This window comes from Thermobia domestica, chromosome 17 (assembly GCF_964235325.1).
Source record: "Thermobia domestica chromosome 17, izTheDome1.hap1.1, whole genome shotgun sequence".
Taxonomy (NCBI): domain Eukaryota; kingdom Metazoa; phylum Arthropoda; class Insecta; order Zygentoma; family Lepismatidae; genus Thermobia; species Thermobia domestica.
Window position 1 is genome coordinate 96798727 of NC_137470.1, and position 13548 is coordinate 96812274.

Consider the following 13548-nt stretch of genomic DNA (forward strand, 5'->3'; position numbering starts at 1 on the left):
TTAGGAACTCCTCATTACTGTTGAGGGTATTTTCCACTACTGAAAAGAGGACCTCAGGGTTTAATTCCGATTTTCTGCGCCATGAGAGATAAATTGGTTTGTTTAACTTCGAGGCACTGTTCTTGATAGTTATTCCAACATACGCGTTCTTATCAACGTCTTTGAGCGTGTTGTTCATTACAAATTGAAACAATGAATGGATATACTTTTCCGGGTCTTCGATTTCCTTACCAACACGCTTAATGCTTATTTCTGTCCCCTTTAACCCAAAGTAATCATATGTTCGGGATGTACTCTTTACTATTTCAAATTGTGGCGCACCCATACCAAACATTGCGTTTGGTGATCCCACATTATCACCTGAAGGTGGATCAACAGTTATGCTAGTACTTGGTCCAGCCAAGTTAACAGGATCACCTAGTAGCTCAGCAGCGGCATTACCAAGTAATCCATCAGTTTTACCTGCTAATAACAGCTGCTTGAACTTTTCACAAGCCTGATTTTTATACCATCCTCACGAAAAAATCCGCACTGATATAAATCAAAAATATCAGCAGCGGTTTTACAGGTTGCCAAAATAATTTCCTGGACAGCCCCATAATGCCTAAATAGCGCCTGCAAAAAACACTCATACTCAAAACTACGCACACGCACACCATTGCTATGAAATTTTTCCACTATAATTTTCCAAGTATAATAAACAACTTCGGGTGCCTCATATCCAAAGCGTTCTGCCATGATTAATAGTTCACTTAGGTCGTTTGCAGTTGTAGAATCCATCTGTAATCAAATATTATATTGGTGTATATTTTATCAGTATATGTTCAAGTTAAATTTACAGTATTTTTTTACTGACCGCACAACGATAATTGTAAATCACAAATTGAACAAAGATTCAGTTTTAAGGATCCTTTCACAGCTGACGATAACTATAAAACACAATATTACGTGTCAGTTTTCCAAACATACACTTAATACTTTACTATTTCACTGTACTACAACTTTGTTTAATCCACAAGATTTACCTAAAATTCAGTTCTAAATTTAACAATTTCACCAATACTTGACGTTAACTTTAATAAAACTTTCCGTAACTTGTTTCAGTTCACAAAAGATTCAGTTTTTACTTTACCGACAATACACTTAAAAGGTTATCGGTAATTGCACTAATATTTGCCGTTAACTATAATAATAAAACTTCCCGTAACTTTTTTCAGTTTACCGAAAATATACTTCTAAGTTTATCGGTAAATCCTTCACTAGTTTCCGCTATCAACAATTTACAATTTGCCGTAATAAAATTCTCTTCAGGCTAATTGCACCACACAGTATAAACCAAGAACGTCTTCACGTTTTCAATGATTCTTTCCTACTGACTGACCGCTCAATTTTACCGGTCTTATATACACGAAAATATTGTAAATACCACACGGAGTTTTCGGATAATTAAAGAAATTTCCCGAAGTTTGCCGAAGTTTTCCAAAAATTACCGAACTTTCCCGAAAATAAACTTATTGAAAATAACAAAGTTTCGTAACTTTTTCAGCACAACGACGATGCCTTAAAGTTTATCGGTAAATCTTACAGTACTTCCCAATAACTATGAATGTGAATGCCACATAACTTTTAATTAACTAATGTAAGTTTGCAATATCACGTAGTGTAGAACCTAAGCGGTTAGCGTACGCGCCTTTGGCGTGGGAGACCCGGGTTCGATTCCCGGCGGGAGCTCATGTGGTTCGGATTCCACGCTAATCAGTCGGTCCACGTCTCATATAGCCTCGCTGCTGAACGGGACGTTAAACTGAAAATCAACTCAATTCAACGTAGTGTACAACAAAGAACGTCTTCAGTTTACCACTATTACTTGTATAGTGAGCAGGGCGTGTTGCTGCGTTCGATTTATACTTTTCAAAATGTAATCTCGTACCCAAATGATTTAGTTTGTAATCTTGTACAAAAACGATAATCACACACTAATTTCCCGAAATAAATTTTCCAACACATAACAATAAATGTATAATAGCATATTCAATCAAAAAATAAGATAAATATACATGATTCAAATACAATATACAGAAAAAAACTTATCAAAAAAAACAATATACTAGAAAAAATATAAAAGGAAGGAAGATTAGAACAAACCATTTAACAGTTCACGATTTTTAACATCAAGTTTTCAAACATTTTTTACGAGTGTTATAATAAATAACACGAAACAATAAATAATTAATATTCTCCCAATCCAGTTGTTCATAAAGCTTCTACAAAAAAGTATACCAATTAAAATCACATAGCAAGCAAAATACAAAAAGGGGTTAGTTTAGTCTCGACAGTTTTAGATCAGAGAAATTCAACAGAATAAATAAATAAAGGTTAGGTTAGCATCGTTACTTTAGAATAGAAATACAACACATTAAGTCAAGGGAAACATTTCAAGGAAGCAAAAGATTTAGTAGCAAACATAAATAATAGATCAAAAATTGGAAATGGCATAACATAGTAAGGAAACATAAAAAAAAGAAGTTTAAACGAAATAAAGAAAGAAACACAAAAAAGAAATAGGTTAAAAAGGGTTACGTTAGTTTAAAGCAAAATAATAAATCATAGAAGCAAATTATTTAACAGCTTACAACTTTTAACAAGTTTCCAAACATTTTTTTCTACAACGAGTGTTATAATAAATATTACGAAAGAATAAATAATTAACATGATCCCAACAAAGCTATAGTTTCCAAAGTAAAGATACAATACAAAAGCAAAGTTTTCATAATTGAAAACGAAAGAATTAGAAAAGAATCATTAACAAAAGAAATTTATCAGTGAACAAAATTATCAAAGAAACAAATCACTTTGATATCATTTTAATGTAAGCGTAACTTAATTTATTTCTAAAATGTTGTTCCTGACTACTAACGATAGTTTTATACATTAAGTAATAATTAGCGATTTTTAAATTTTTCTACTACTATTTTATATGCCGTGAAAATTAAGATTTGTATCAGTAATTTGTTATTTCACATTTGGAATTTACTTATAATGTAAAACTGTAATTATCAATACTTTGTTTCAATGTTTCAAACACAATTATAGAACAGCTATGCTGTGAACGTATAATTCATTACATGAAACTCGTTAGTTCTAAATTTCAGTTCTTAATTCTTACCATTCGCAACAATTTTTCTTTCATTGTAATTCTTCGTATGCTTTTAACTGTGTAATGTCAATCTACAATTTTTGAAATTGTAAGCTTGCAATTCTTCACACTTTCGTTTCATTATATGAAACTTTTTCTTTGCAATTCTTAATATGAACGATTGCAAACATAAATTTTATTTAAATTGTATCTATGCAATTCTTCACACGTTTTGTAACAAGTTAATTGTAAAATTCAATTGCTCATAATTAAGTTATTTTTGTGTAATTATTTTTTGTTATTCTTTATATTTGTTTTTTCACTAGATTAAAATTTTTTGTTTGTTACTTTGCCAATTCATATATGTAGGTAAAAAATATTTCTGTTTACTAACAAATTTAAAAAAAACTAACAAAAAATGTATGTACACTTACCACCGCCGGTCAACCTTAGGAAATCTGTCTCTTGTTTTCACAGTTGAGATGAAACACTTCAATGCTGTAATAATAAGAAACACAATATTACTTTATATAATACATTATAAAAATTTTAAAAAATGTCTATTACTATACTATATGTTGTAAATTAATTTGTATGTAAACATTAAATGCATGCTGTCAAAACTTTTTGGTATGCGTTTAACGAACGTAACATGTAATGAAAATATATGAAGTTACTAGTAATTATATATTTAAAATTAATTTGCATGTAAACATTAAATGCATGCTGTCAAAACCTTTCTTATGCGTTTAACTTAAACGTGACATGTAATGAAAATATATGTTGTTGCTAGTAATTGTATATTTAAAATTAATTTGCATGTAAACATTAATTGCATGCTGTCAAAACTTTTCGTATGCATTTAACAAACGTAACTTGTAATGATAATATATGTTGTTATTAGTAATTGTATATTTAAAATTTATTTACACTTAATGAAAGGATATATTGTAAACATTTAAATGTTGCATGCAAGCAATAATTTAACTGATGTTAACAAAAAACCGTATGCTAAAAGTGTTTAAACATGACAAACTTCAAATTAAAAACAAAAAAACTGCATGTTGTGTTCTTAAAAAATGCATGTTGAAAAAACAAACTTGAACAGAAAAGAAAAAATGTACGGTTTTTAAAAAACATCTGCTGCATGCAAGAAAAAGTTTTTAAGAGGTGTTAACAAAACTGCATTCTAAAAACAAACAAACAACAAACTTCAAATTAGAAACAAAAAAATGTTCTTAAAAATGCATGCAACAAAAATTTAACTGATAACAAAACTACATATTGAAAATATTTAAGCACAACAAACTTCAAATTAGAACAAAAAATCGATCTTAAAAAAATGCATGCAAGAAAAAAATTTAACTGATGTTAACAAAACTACACATTGAAAAATATTTAAGCATAACAAAACTTCAAATCAGAAAAAAATATAACTTGTTAAAAAAAGTTGAATGTTAAAAAACTTTCACCAACACGAAAGAAAAATGTATGCTTTTAAAAATTAACTGATGTTGCATGCAAGAAAAAGTTTTTAAGTAATGTTAAGAAAACTGCATTCCAAAAACAAACACAGCTAAAAGTATACATGTTTTTAAAAATAAGTGTATGCAAAATTTTAAGTAGTGATAGAACTATTCTGTTTTCGCATCTTATTTTTTTATTCTCTCGTATTATTTACAATAATATTCATCATTTAAGAATTAAATGTAGGTTATAACTACTTACATGTAACTTAAAACTATGATGTGTGCTACTATTCCCAGACAAATTGCATGCCAAAAAAACTTACATGTAAACATAAAATAAATTCAAAAGAAAAGAGGAATGCAAGAAAAAATTTAACAGTTGTTAAAAACAAAAAACGTTACACAAACAAAATGCATGGTTTAAATTTTTTTAAAGTAGTGTAAATTGCTACAACTTTGTGTTACAAAAAATAATGCATGTGAAAAAATAAACTTCTTTAGATATTATAAACTAATGTGTACTATGAAAAAAATTCTCTAGCAAGCTTTATGATACTTTAACTTCTGTGAACTTCGATATTTTAGAATTTTGTTGTAACTTCTAGTTACTAGTTTTCTGCAATATCCAATCTGTTGTTCTGAAATGAAAGAAGTAGCACTTGTAATTTATTTTCCTAATATTTTTGATTCGTTTCTTATTTCTTTTTTACGTTTTGCTTGGTACACAAGCTTTGAGCAGCTATGCTGCGAACGTACAACTAAGTCTTGTTATTTCAAATAACACATACTCCGTAGCACAGTTATGCTGTGAATATTAGAATGTTTAATCAAAGTAACTTCACTGAAACTAACCTTTCTATTCCTATTTCTACTTGGTCTTTTCTTTAATTTCCTGTGCATGTTGTATTTTGATGGATCGATTTCAATGAAATCTCTTAAAGAGAACATATGTTTCGAAAATATAAAAAATTTCAAACTTGTAAATAATTCTTATTTTTTGTTGGTTCGCTTCCTGCGGAAGCTCTTAAGAACACTCTTTGACTTTTAATATCTCCTTTCCTTTCAAACTTTACTTCACTGGTATCTTCAACCTATTGTAATTTTATTTATTCAGTTCTGCAAGAACTTGTTTGTTAATTTTTTATTGGATCGCTTCTTATTTTTATTATTTCGTATTATTTTCAATAATACTCTTGCAGCACTATAGTTCCTCTATTTGAGTAATTTATTACAAAGGAATAAAAATTAATTTCTTTGGTAGCAGAAAATATCTTGCACCTCTGGTACTTCTGGTTTTACTTGTGATGCTTTTGGTACTACACCAACAATAATGGTATTGTCACAAAAGAATTACCTAAAATATAACATAACATGTGTTACAACATATGCTGTAGTTTTATACTATATAGTATAAAACCTTATACCGAACTATATAATATCTATATTTACATTACAGATATATCTATAACTATATCTATATCTATCTATAACTATATATCTATATTTACGTTACATATATATATCTATATCTATCTATATTTATCTATAACTATATATCTATATTTACATTACAGATATATCTATATCTATATTTATCTTATATGTTAGTATACTGTATGGTATGCCTAATATGAGATAGAAGAACATGATATTGAGTGTATCTAAATATATATATTTTCAGAAATATGTATAACGCATTTGGTTCTGGTCAGAATGAACTAGTTTTTTCATATCTGTGATACTTTCAAATATCAGTACTACAAAATACTAGGGAAAAAAATCAAGTGGGGTTTTGGTCAAGAAAAAGTATACAGGAGATGTCAATGGAGTTTTGGTAAGTTCTAAGGAGAGACCTAAAGGAAACATTTATTAAAAAACGATTGCGAAAAAACATAGAGTACAAAAAGAAACAATCCAAAGAAAAAACAAAAGCAGGCATAAGAAGGAAACATCACAGAAACAAAATAACATGCATAAAGACAATGACAAAACATAACAAATTTGGATTATACACAAACAGAAAGCTTCTGTTATATACAGAAAAATAAAAGACATAGGATGGCTAATGTCAAATAGCTTGGGTTAGGTTAAAGAAGATAGAATAGCAGACAAACATCTTGAAAAATACCAGTAGTAGTGCTAATAATAGCAAATAGCAGCAGAATCCAAGCAAGGAAAATACTAAACACAATAGAATAGTACTCAAGCATGTTAAGAAATTCCACTAGTAGTGCTAGTACCAAATAGCAGAAAAAACCAAGCAAGGAAGATACTAAACAAAATGGAATAGCAGACAATCATCCTGAGAAATTCCACAAGTAGTGCTAATACCAAATAGGAAAACAACCCAAGCAAGGAAAATACTAACCAGAATAAAATAGCAGACGATCATCTTGAGAAATATCACTAGAAGTGCCAATAGTATCAAATAGCAGCAAAAGCTAAGTAAGAAGTATACTAAACACAATAGAATAGCAACCAAACATTTTGACAAATATCCCTAGGAGTGCTAATAATACCAACTAGAAGAACCCAAGCAAGGAGAATACTAAGGAGAACAACCCAAGCAAGGAGAATACTAACCAGAATATAATAAAATACAAGGGACAGAAACTTTTCAATTAGCTTAACATTAATTCAGGATAGGAACATTCCAAGAAAGAAAATCATGTATGAGCTTATTAATAACTTCATATTCACTAATTAACAAAACCTAAAAACTTTTACATAGTATTATTTACAAGAAAAAATTAGGTAGTACGCAGAACTAAAAATAATAGGTTACATTAAGAAGAATGAAACGTACAAAGACAGGAATATCAAAGAAGTGAAAACTTAATTCAAAATAAAATACTCAGATCATCTAGGTTAGATCGTACTAAAAGCCATCAAATATGAGTTGCAACATGAGATCAGTAAGGAAAGTAAGCAGAAAAGATCTACCAAGCGCTACGAATGAGGAGACCACAGAAATAAGTTAGAGCATCTTGAAATCAATTTTAAAAACACATACTACTTCTAAAAAAGAAGCAGGAATAACTTAACTGAAAGATATAAAATATAAATGAAGTTACTTAGAAGGCATGCTGTCAAAGCTAAGGTAAATTAAGTTCTAGTAGCATTAGGTTCCATAGGATCGTCAAACTCAAGCAAGAGAAGATTCTATTTTGTAAGTGGTCTATAGAAAGAAATGCATGCAGAAAACTGAAAATAATTTTTTTAAAATAGCAAAAGGTGAAATAGAATTTTAATACCGTAACACAAACAGCAAAGAAAAGGACAAACAGAAAAAATCAAGATAGATAACTACAAAGATATAGCTAAGTAGCTAAAGAGAAAAAAATGAAAGATAGGTAACTACATAGAACTAGCTAACTAGCTGAAGAGAGAAATGGAAGATAGGTAACTACATAGAACTAGCTAACTAGCTGAAGAGATAAATGGAAGATAGGTAACTACACAGAACTAGCTAAGTAGCTGAAGAGATGAAAGATAGGTAACTACATAGAACTAACTAACTAGCTGAAGAGAGACATGAAAGATAGGTAACTACATGCATCTACTAACTACTAAGTAGCTGAAGAGAGAGATGAAAGATAAGTACACAGAACTAGCTAAGTAATTGAAGAGATAAAGAAATTTTTGATTAGGCAAAGATATACATTACAAGAAAGAAAGTAGGTCGTGTGTTAAGTCATTTACATTAGGATCTAAAAAAATGAAAATAATTCATAATTATTGCTGTCAACCAATTTTGGATGCCAAGCAAAACGGAAATAAACAAATTAAGTTTTAGTTCAGACTAGGAAGTGATGTTTCAGTTGGGGAACCAAGGCAAATCGTAAATAAAATAAATTAAATTTAGTTCGTATTAAGAAGTGAAATAACAGGAACAGTAGTGGGTAACAGAAAGTGGAGACTTGTAGGTAAGAAATCGCGTAAGGAAAATTTCAGTTCATAGCAAGGACACAATAAGTGATAGCTATATTACTTTATCAGCAATGGTGGGTTATGTTAAATTAAAAAATCCCTTAAACCTACAGTACTAATTAAAAGAAAAGCTAAAAGCATAGTTGAAAGAACACAACTTAGATTAAGTTTAGTTAAAAGTCAAAAATAGTAATGCCAAAGTTAAAGACAAAAACAATGTGTAATACCAATAGATAAAAATCAAATTCATAAAAAAACAGCACTTGGATATCATGTCAAGGGAAATTAGTTCCGTAAGCAAAATCCACAATGTGTAGTATCAATAAGCTTATTCAAATTAGTGTAAGTCACCGTCACCTCTTTAAGATTTATCGGTATTACAAAAATATTTCCGTTGTTATAATTCTTCGTTTCACGCTATAATAGTACAATTAACTTTAGTGTGCAGTAACATTTCCTATAAGCAAATTCTCGTTCGCTTAGTATACTAATCCAACATTTCCTAACGTTTCCTTATAATCAAAGTAATGTATTTTCTTCATACTCATGTTTCGTACGGGTCATTGCAACACAAACTGTATCAATGACAAATCTGTTTACACCAATTTGCGTACTATAGATACATGATTACCCCTTTCATACTTTTCTCGTCCTATTCTTACTTTATACTAAGGATACTTAGAATAATATAGTATTACTGGAGTTTAGTTTAGTTACCAAAAGTGTAAAATAGTCTGTTTAGCAAAACAAGTGCAATCAAAATAAGTATATGTGGTTTTACCCTCTATATAATGAAAGAATTCTTTAATGTTGAACAATCAGGCGCAAACAACGTTAAAAAAAAGCAAGGCAAGTGTATGACTACTGCTAATTAAAAAACTCTCGGCCATAAGCCAATAAAAGTTTCATGGCGCCCCAAAAATAAAATAGTATATCCCACGGCACTAATAGAAAATAACGTTGAGGGTAATCCAGTAAGAGGAAAACAAAAAAATTATCTACACACAATCAACAAAGAATAAATCTTAGGGGACATTCTTCTCCATACTCGCATTTTGCAATATGTATGCTTCACATTTTCCCCTTGCAACGCTAGGTAATCAGTTAAAATTGAAAAGTAAACACACTCAAACTACAGTCCCTTCGTTTTCATTTCTACATCCCTTTGTTTCGCACTAATTATCGGTATTCTCCACACCTACATTTCAAAAGTTTGCCATGCATCGCCCACTAAAATAACGCATAAATCTAATAATCATTACATTAAATCTTATCCTAATTCCTGCATTCCTTCATTTTTTAAAAGCCGAGTCCTATTACTCACAGAAATGAATTAGTTTCCAAACATAAACAGTATGTTTTCGTCCCTGTCGAAATGTCCTTAACATTGTTTCAATGCATCTCATAAGTAAAACTCTGTTCATTCTCTGCTCTAATAATTACTTTTTGGTTCAGTGCAAACTATCGCGGGTCTATCAAAAATTACTAAACTTCTTACATAGGGTGCAAAAAACAATATTTCCCCAATGCAATGCTAACAAGCCTTCTCGCAAATTTTCAAGGCCCTCCTTTCTTATTAGCGGCTAAAAGTAGTATATACAAATATTACTTTCCAATAAGGACTTGCATACATCTATTTCGCTAGCGCTACTGCTCTTTGATACACTTGAAAGAAGGTGTAAATATTTCCAAGTTAGACTTCCTAAGTTTCTTTGCAATATACCAACGTAACTATAATAGTTATTATAATTAGTGCAGCTTAGCAAAATGAACACTATTATCTAAATGCCATTCGATCTCCTCCCGATCTTCCAAACAAAAAAAATGTACAGAAATTCAGTTTTAGTTAGTTTCACTAGTTGTCAAAGACTATAACCTAATATCGTTTCAAAAAAAAAAATACATTTATTTTTTCAAGATGGACGGAAGTAATGCGCAAATAACACAAAATTTTTCCTACCAAACAAGTAACGCAATCCTACAATTTCTTCTCCATACAATAAACAAAAAATAAGTCCTGCTCCCAACAAAAATTCCTGCTACTATTATTTAAAATTTCCATCCCACCGTCACTATCTCATATAGCCAAAGTATATAAAATGCTCCACATCTTAGTCAAGAGTAATATTATTTTTAAAAGAACCCAAAATTATAACATTAAAACTATCTTTTGTGTCTGCAGTGCATCAAAGTAATTCCGTACGTAGCCTAAAACATATTTTCACGCCATATTACTTAAAGAAACTTCTTCACACCCTAACAAATCACATTAAAATGGAAACAGTGCTAAATATTAACAATAAGTTTCTCTGTCTGCCTGTTTTCCTCATGTCTTCCTGCAATTCTATCTATTTTTACAGGGTAGGCCAAATTAATATTTTTGAGGTTCTGAAGCTAAGTATTTCAATATGGGACCACGTAAATTTTCTTTATTTCATAGGCTTATCAACCATAATATTTTAATGTGTTCCACATTCGTTATTATCAAACAGTTAAATGCATATATATATATACTATAGTGTAACACACAAGTGTCAAATACACCCCCGCCTCACAAAAAAGTATCGGTAGTGAAAAAATACTTAACTATAGTAATACCGCAATCGAAAAAAAAAAATAGCATCAGTCTATAATATAGTAACTTAGTATTAAAGAGACAAATTTTGGGAGGAGCCTAAAGCCTGGAGGGTCCAGACCCTGGCTCTGTTCATCATTGTAAGATCACATTTAAACAGTTATAAACATTGATTCATTTTTCAAATGTTACATCTACTATAAGTTCTTTCCATGCATTCTTATCATGCAAGCCAGGCCACAATTCAGTCTCACTTAATTATTTTATATTCCCGGCATTTAATATACTTGTTAGGGTAAAATATAATACGTATATCCGCTATAAAGATGCTCTCACAGAGTAATTCTCCCAAAACAGTATCTGGAATAATGCGAAATCAGTTCCAAACAACGTCATACTCTAACTACATTCTATACTATGTTCTAACTTTCCACAATGTAGTTAAGGAAAGAAGTCCACAACCATAAATGATCTTCTCCCACAGTTTCAACTTCAAATACACATATACGAGGGTAAGTCAACTGAAAACCATAAAAGTAGAAATAAAAATCCGCATATGGCGCCAGTGAGCTGTAAATTGGCATGTCTGTTTACGATAGTATGCCGGGTGTCTCCTAGGTGGCAGCAGCCGGCAGATGCACAAACACCGGCGCAACACCAGTTCCAAAATGTCAGCCCCACTAGCCACATGCTCCGTTGAAGCCATCGTTTTGGAAAACCGCCGTGTGACAATAGACGAAATTGCAGTATGTGTACACATGAGTCATGGATCGGTACATCACATTGTGAATGATGTTCTCCAGTTTCATAAGGTGTCTGCAAGATGGGTGCCCCGACAACGACGCCTGAACTGAAACAGCGACGTGTTGATGCGTGCGAAGACCTTTTGTGGCGTGCTGAACGTGACGGTAATGCCTTCCTGTCACGAACCGTCACTGGTGACGAAACATGGGTGCATTACCATCAGCCTGAAACAAAGCGAGCGAGCAAGGAGTGGTGGCAGGAAGTTCCACTCCAATGAAGAGGTACGCAACGCGGTGCACGAGTGGTTGCGCCGTCGCCCAAAAGACATTTTTTCTGCAGATATTCAGGCTCTTCCGAAGCGCTGGCGGACTTGCATTGAACGAGGAGGGGACTAAGTTGAAAAGTGATTTACTTCTGTACCCTGTGTGACCAACAAATAATATTTAAAAAAAAAATTATGGTTTTCATTTGACTCCCTCTCGTAAATCCCAAAAATTTCACTTCTATTTCTCCTCGTAAATAGTATATTGTTTCTAAAAAAAAAAACTGGCATTACTCCTGTCTCCAACTAATTTCCAGAGTATGCACTAAAAAAATTGTCTATGTACAATAAACAGTAACTCTTTCCAACAGTGGCGGCTCTTGAGGGCACATTTTTTAAAATCCTGTCTTAATTTAATTAAAAACAAATAATAGGTGCTCCGTAAAACTTCCGCTTGTGGTCCCTCATATATAATACAATACAGATTCCGTCTCCTCACTGTTAAAACACGCAAAATCAAAACAGCTATAATAATAATAATTATTATAATAATAATAATAACCTAACAATTCCAACAATGAGAAACGCAAGGGAAAGAAAATTGTCCCGGGAAATTTTTACCACATGCCATATTATCCACACTAGCGTACATAGGTAAAAGTTTACTACATATGCGACATCTACATCCCTCACTAACAGCAACAACAAAATGCTCCCTCAATAATTCCAACAATGACAAACGCAAGGGGGTAAAACTGTCCCGGGAAATTTTTACCCTCCTGCCATATCATTCATACTAGTGTAGATAGGTAAAAGTTTTCTACATATATGACACCTGCATCCCTCACTAAAACCAACAACAAAATTTCACCTCCCCCAACAATTCCCACAATGAGAAACACAAAGGTGGTAAAAGTGTTCCGGGAAATTTTTAACCCCTGCCGTACTATTCATACTAGCGTACATAGGTAAAGGTTTACTACATATACGACATCTACATCCCTCACTAAAAGAAACAACAAAATTTCACCTCCTCCAACAATTCCAACAATCAGAAACACAAGGGGGAAAAACTTTCCCGGGAAACTTTTACCCCCTGCCATATAATTGATACTAGCCTATATATTGGTAAAAGGTTACTACATATGACACCTACATCCCTCACTGAAACAAACAACAAAATTTTCCTCCCCCAACAATTCCAATAATGAGAAACACAAAGGGGGAAAAACTGTCCTGGGAAATTTTTACCCCTGCCATATTATCCACACTATTGTACATATGTAAAAACTTACTACATATAGGACACCTACATCCCTCACTAAAAGCAACAACACAATTTCAGCTCCCCCAAAAATTTCAACAATGAGAAACAGAAGGTGGGAAAAAATATCCCGTGAAATTTTTACCCGCTGCCATATTATTCATACTA